The sequence below is a fragment of the Mercenaria mercenaria genome, chromosome 10, assembly GCF_021730395.1.
Source record: "Mercenaria mercenaria strain notata chromosome 10, MADL_Memer_1, whole genome shotgun sequence".
Lineage (NCBI taxonomy): Eukaryota > Metazoa > Mollusca > Bivalvia > Venerida > Veneridae > Mercenaria > Mercenaria mercenaria.
The window spans coordinates 40,480,854-40,486,853 of record NC_069370.1 but is presented as its reverse complement, the minus strand read 5'-3'; the positions used below and the strand labels follow the sequence as shown (position 1 = coordinate 40,486,853).

Here is a 6,000-nt window from a genome sequence, read left to right as displayed (position 1 = left end):
GTTGTCTCCGGGGTCACGTCAATCAAACCGGTACAAAATCTGTTAATTGAGACACATGCAAGGATCATTTCAGAACGCGAAGTCATGACCCTGTGAACCGACGATACCCGATAAACTATACATTTTAGATGTAGATACACACAGATACGGTTATGTAATACCCTGCGCGAATGAATGCAGCTTAAGGTTGTAATTACCCGTCTTATCTTTACCTGGGCATCTACGTCTGAATTTCACACGCAATGCAACGAGTAATTAAATGAAATAATACTTGAGTATTTGCTAATTGTCTCAAATTTGGACATGTAATTCATATGCAATACAGGTGTCAATACAAATATAGACAGACAATAGATAATAAATGAATGACTAATTGATTTTAATTACTTGTAAAGTACCATTTATCTGCACATCTGGCGTTTGATAGGATTTTGTTTTACTATGAAATGATACTAGGGGCCATAGTTTATTGAGGGTCAGTGTCGAAGATTACATTCAGTCGTGACTCAAAACGGTAAAAATATAAAATAAATAAAGAATGATAAACACTATAATCGGTCGTTTTAGTACTTTGAACCCAAGAACGCACAATTTGTTTTATTAGTTTTCGGCTAACACCATAATTGCGAAAAATGTATAAATTTCGAACATGTTAAAGAAGACATAAATATGGAGAAACCATTGTTACATTTTAACAAATAATAAAGGTAAAATTCAATTTAAAATGAAGTACTTTCGTAATGATACTAAACATCTCTCCAGTTAGGTTAATGTATCAGTTTGCGGGGAATTAATAGAATTTTGTAATACTTCACGCTAACACTGATAACCGCACATTTCCACCACCCTACGACCTTTCCAATCTAGAAAAGAAACTGAACACCACACCAAAACCACATATAAGCGGAATTATTTCATTCAATATCCAACCAGAGAAAATAAAAGATAGGAAACTGTTGACATTTATACAATAGGTAACTGACATTTGCAAAGAGGAGGAAAATGGTAAAGAAATCGAACAAAGACTATCCTGATGCACATCATACAGTCTTTTAGGATAGAATCTTTGTGTGTGTTTTCTTCTCATCCTCACTGTGGAAATTAAGTACCATCCTGTATGACAGTGAAAATTTATCTGTGATTCGTTAAACGTAACTGTTTCAAGAGTGCTTTTATTATTAACGACATTTCCATAGTTAGGCTTCGATAGTACAGTTTTCTGTAAACAATTGACTGACTGGCGGACTCTGTAGAGACGCATTAAAGAGAACTTTAATTATATGCAGTGTATCCGTAAAACCCTATCGTGTGTGCATTAACTGTAATATCGTGTGTGCATTAAACGGTTTATCCATAACACCCCATTGAGAGTGTATGAACAGTAAACACTTAAACCAAACCCACTAAAGAGTGATTTAATTATAAACGGTTAGTTCGTAATACCCTATCGAGAGTGTATTAATTGTAAAGAAATGGTCGGTAATTCGTTAAATTAAACCATACCTGTAGGGAGCGCTATAATTTCATCAGTAATTCATTAAACTGACCCCTATATCTAGTGTAAACTGTTTAGCCTTGGTTCTATCGAAAGTGTTTTAACTGCAAACTGTTGTTTTGATTTTAAACTGTTTATCCCTACTTCTATCGAAGTGTTTTAATCGTAATTGTTTAAGTTATCAAAATTAGTTTAACCAAACACTGCAAATATCACAACCCGTACATAGCTTATTAAGTATGTATCATAATAATGTAAATACAAACGTTATTATCTATGATAACATATACATATTAACGTTATTACCTAAGATAACATATAAATATAAACGTTATTATCTATAATAACATATAAAAATGATACAGGGAAAAAACTAAAAATGAACTACAGTTCATTATACTAACGAAACAGTGGAATCTGTATGAACTTTTTCTTAGTATAAGTAGCTTTAACATTTAGCCTGCTAAATTTCTAAAATAGACTGGTCCATCATTCAATTTGGGTAGTACCATTTATTTTTTGAAGGGATGTTCGCTGAAAATTTACTGACTGAATAGCGAACAGTGCAGACAATGATCGGCTGATGGTTGCAAAGGCAGAATCACTTGCTGCCAGCAGGCTAAAGGTTAATATACTACGTTTATTAAAATCATAAATGTTTTAACCTACTACAGTTTAAAAATTCTGATGATATCGGCTGTTACCTGCATTTTTCTTGTGTAATATGAAACCATTTGATTCCACAATAGAGTACTGTTTAAGGGGCTATTTTTTCCTCTAATGTCCTATAAAGCCGGACATTATTTAGTTCTGCTACATGACTGCATTCTTCAAAACAAGAAGTATGAATTTGAGACCTCTCAGGAAGTCCTTAATTTATGAATTAAAGTTATCAGAAACAATGCAGTTCTGCTTCAAACGGAGCTAAATTTGAATGATTTAAGAAGGAAAGAATTTTTAAACTGATTTTATCTTGTTAACGACAAACATAAAATTAATGAATTATAACACATTTTATTGACAAGAGATCAAACCTACACTTTAATCGCCATTCTACGATTATTTAATTTTGTACAGGTAACATTTTGCGATCTCTTGTTACATTTGTGTAACACATTGGCGACAAATGCTGATGCTAATGGAAGCAATTAACACTGAAATGTACTAAAATTTGGAAAACTATATCGTAAAATACGCTTTTCATTAATGAATGTTAAAGGTTTCAGAAATTTGGTGATAGTGTGTGTATAAACTGTCATTTTAAGATTAAGTTTAAATCATTTGTCTAAGACAAGCATGGCCGCGTGTGATTATATGGTCAATGCGGTTCATTGTTCAAGGTGTCATTAAATTTGCCGACACCGATGCTTATTTTACAAGTACCATATGGTCAGACATAGAAGTGCTTCAAAAACTAGACACAATGGCAAATTGAGACATTCCGGTCATCTTATGTGTAGCGATGAGAACACGATCATACATTCCCATATATATTCTATAAGAAGGATGAGAAAAAGGATTAAATGAAGCATTTGAAATTGAAATGACCTAAGGTCGATACTTATTCTAATCTATACTAACTTTTTTCGCATTTAAATCGGGTATCAAAGTACAAAACAGTGCATTATTAGTAATTACATAGATTCGCGTGATGTTTCGCGCGGAAAAAGAATAATTTGCAACGAAGAAACGTCACGGGTGGGTACGATTGTCTCTCAAAGGTGAATATTACAAATCAGGAATATGTTACATTAAGTGTCATGACCATTTAATTAATCGAGCAGAGTACTTTTTAGAAAAAGAGTCTTAAACAATTACTACAAACTTGGATTAAACCGCAAGATTTTAAAGATAATACTTTTTACAAGTATTATCTAAGATCGGGTGCTTAAATTTCACAAAAGGCAGAAGATACCCTGTCAATTAAGTGTCAGTAGGAAGAATGACATTTGGATATAAAATTGTTTCTTGCGTTAGATAGTATAGTGTAATTCATTCCACCAGTTGTGATAAGCTGAGAAAAGTAAATTGCAAAAACCAAAATTGGATATATTTACCACAATATCCAGGTACTGTAATGCATATTATTTCATACATTTTATCATATTAAACAAGGAATCTGTGGTAGTTATATAACAATATCTACCTAGTCTATTTTGTTTTTTAATAGTGACCTTATTCATATATGAAGTATGGTAGAAGAGCAAGAGTATTACGTAAAATTAAAAAAAAAACTTACTATTACATTGTACATGTAATTAGAAAAGTGATAATTAGTCAGTCACTGAGCAATTGAATTCGAATATATTACCTTACGATTAATACATGTAACATTTTTTATTACAAATAATTCAAGATGTAAAAACAAACTTGAGGCTAGAATGATTAATAATAATACACTAGCCTATTTAAAACCACATTTAAATCAGTATTGAGTTTGCATATTGTGCGAATACATTAATGAGATACGTCATACTTGTCTCTTCAGTTAAAATAGATGTATTTCTTTTTGCCATTTCTAGTTAGAAAAGGCTAGGCAATGGAACAAGAACGAGAAAGACTTGTGTAGTTTTGATTCTTTATTTTCAATAACGAAAGAGCTGATAGCGATATAGATAGTTGGTTACAAGTTCGCATTTAACTGCATGAAAGAACGCTAGACGAAATAATTTTGATTTGCATAATTGTAATAACTTTCTATCTGAATTGTTTTATGACACTACACAAGTATGTTTTTAAGTGAAACAAAACGTAAAACGAGAGACCACCAATGGAGATACAATCGTATAATTATAATATTTTGTATGATATACTATATTATACTTATAAAAACTAATAAGCACTGTAAAATGAAGAGCAGATTGAGTGTAGATATTCAGTTTTTAGGTATTTATGGGTATCTGTTTCTGTTTAACATTGTGTAGTGCCATCAGAATAAGTAACAACGCGGATAGCTGTATTACTCTTACTAACAACAAGATGGCGTCGATTTAAGTTCAATTTAGTAGTCCATTCGAATTTTCAGGCACAGTACGAGTGAAGACAGTTAGCTTCGCTTTGCGCAATTTTGATAATAATTATATGTGATCTGAAGTGTTTCGTTTTCATGGAGAACAAGTATGCGTTTAAGATTTAAACCTGTATTACAGGCAGGATTTTTACAAATCGTAAATTTATTGGACTCTGAAACTGACGATAGAAGTAAGAACTGAAGAAAACTGTATTTCTAAGTAATGATTTTATTTTAGAGGTATTTACTATGTTTTACACATAGTATCACAATTGGAATATGAAAATATTCTTTCTCAACAATACACTTGGTAATGGAATGAAACGTAATTTCTGCTTGGAATTTCTGCTCGACCCCTGAATATATGACGAACTACGTAAGAACATCCAGTCAGTAGCGTTTATGTTACTTCAGTTATTTTTTACTATACTCCACTGAATTTACATTAGTTTTAGTTACTACAACATTGAAAAAACTCAGATATTTATTCTGCGTGTTACTCATCACCCTTTTAGCCGACATGTGGCTAAATGGTCAATATTTAAGTTTTTTTTTTAGATTTTCAGTTTTTCTTCTCTGTAAATAAAGATTTTACATTTCAGTTAATTGTATAAAGTCCACACTAAGGATAGAAAATAGCAGAGCAAATTACCTTTTCACCATCTGGTATAGACCCTTCCAAAAAGTTCTTGTTTGTTTGTATATAAGTATATTTAAATTCGCCACCGGTAACCCATAAAGGCGACTCCTCCAGGAGACTGTTAGTAATGTTAATGGGAGGATAGTGCAAGATACAGAAGACGCTCCAATTCCAGAAGCTTTCCTGGTTCTTTAGCATGCCAGGTGTAAAGCACCCATACACGGGACTCTTAGATCTCTATCCCAATGTTAGTAATTTTTATTTGGAGAAGCGGGGGCTCGAACTCACGATCCTTTGTTTCGTAGTCAGACAGTGTTACCACTGGACCATTGCGTCCGCTCTTAAAACTTCTTATAACATGACTCCGTATATAAATTGCCCGTCCATAGTTTGTGCCTTCGGATCTCAACCAGTATTTTTGACTATTCACCGGCAAACCTTTCAATAATTCGTATTTAGCTATAATCCATATTGAACGCGGTACTTACATTATTACATGTTTAAAATTTGTATTGATGCGGCATCGTTCTGTTTATCCGTCTCCATATTATGAACAAGACGAGAAAGTGACATTACACTTAAGAAAAATACTACCAACATTGCTGGAACGTCATGCAAACACTTCCTGAAATGATAGTGCGATGATAGCTGATGCATATCTTTTCCTTTGACCACAAAGGTGAACATTGCTCGACTGGCTAGGATTGTTCACATTTGCAACGCCACGTCTTCATACGAAAAATACATTTTCCGTGAATCTGCCTGTGAAAAAGTGCGTTCTAATGACATAATAATAAAAATGAATGCTCATATTTTCCAGAAATCATTGCTTTATACATATGCACTATATATCAA

At 32.7% G+C, this 6,000-nt stretch overlaps 1 protein-coding gene across 1 annotated transcript in view; it reads left to right on the top strand.

Moving 5' to 3' along the window:
• Positions 1-3,008: 3,008 nt before the first annotated feature.
• LOC123561829 (sonic hedgehog protein-like) overlaps positions 3,009-6,000 on the top strand; it is a 96,984-nt gene continuing 93,992 nt past the window's right edge. The window contains exon 1 of the mRNA XM_045354445.2: positions 3,009-3,564. The gene's annotated coding sequence lies outside the window, so the exon portion shown is untranslated. The remainder of the gene's footprint in view (positions 3,565-6,000) is intronic.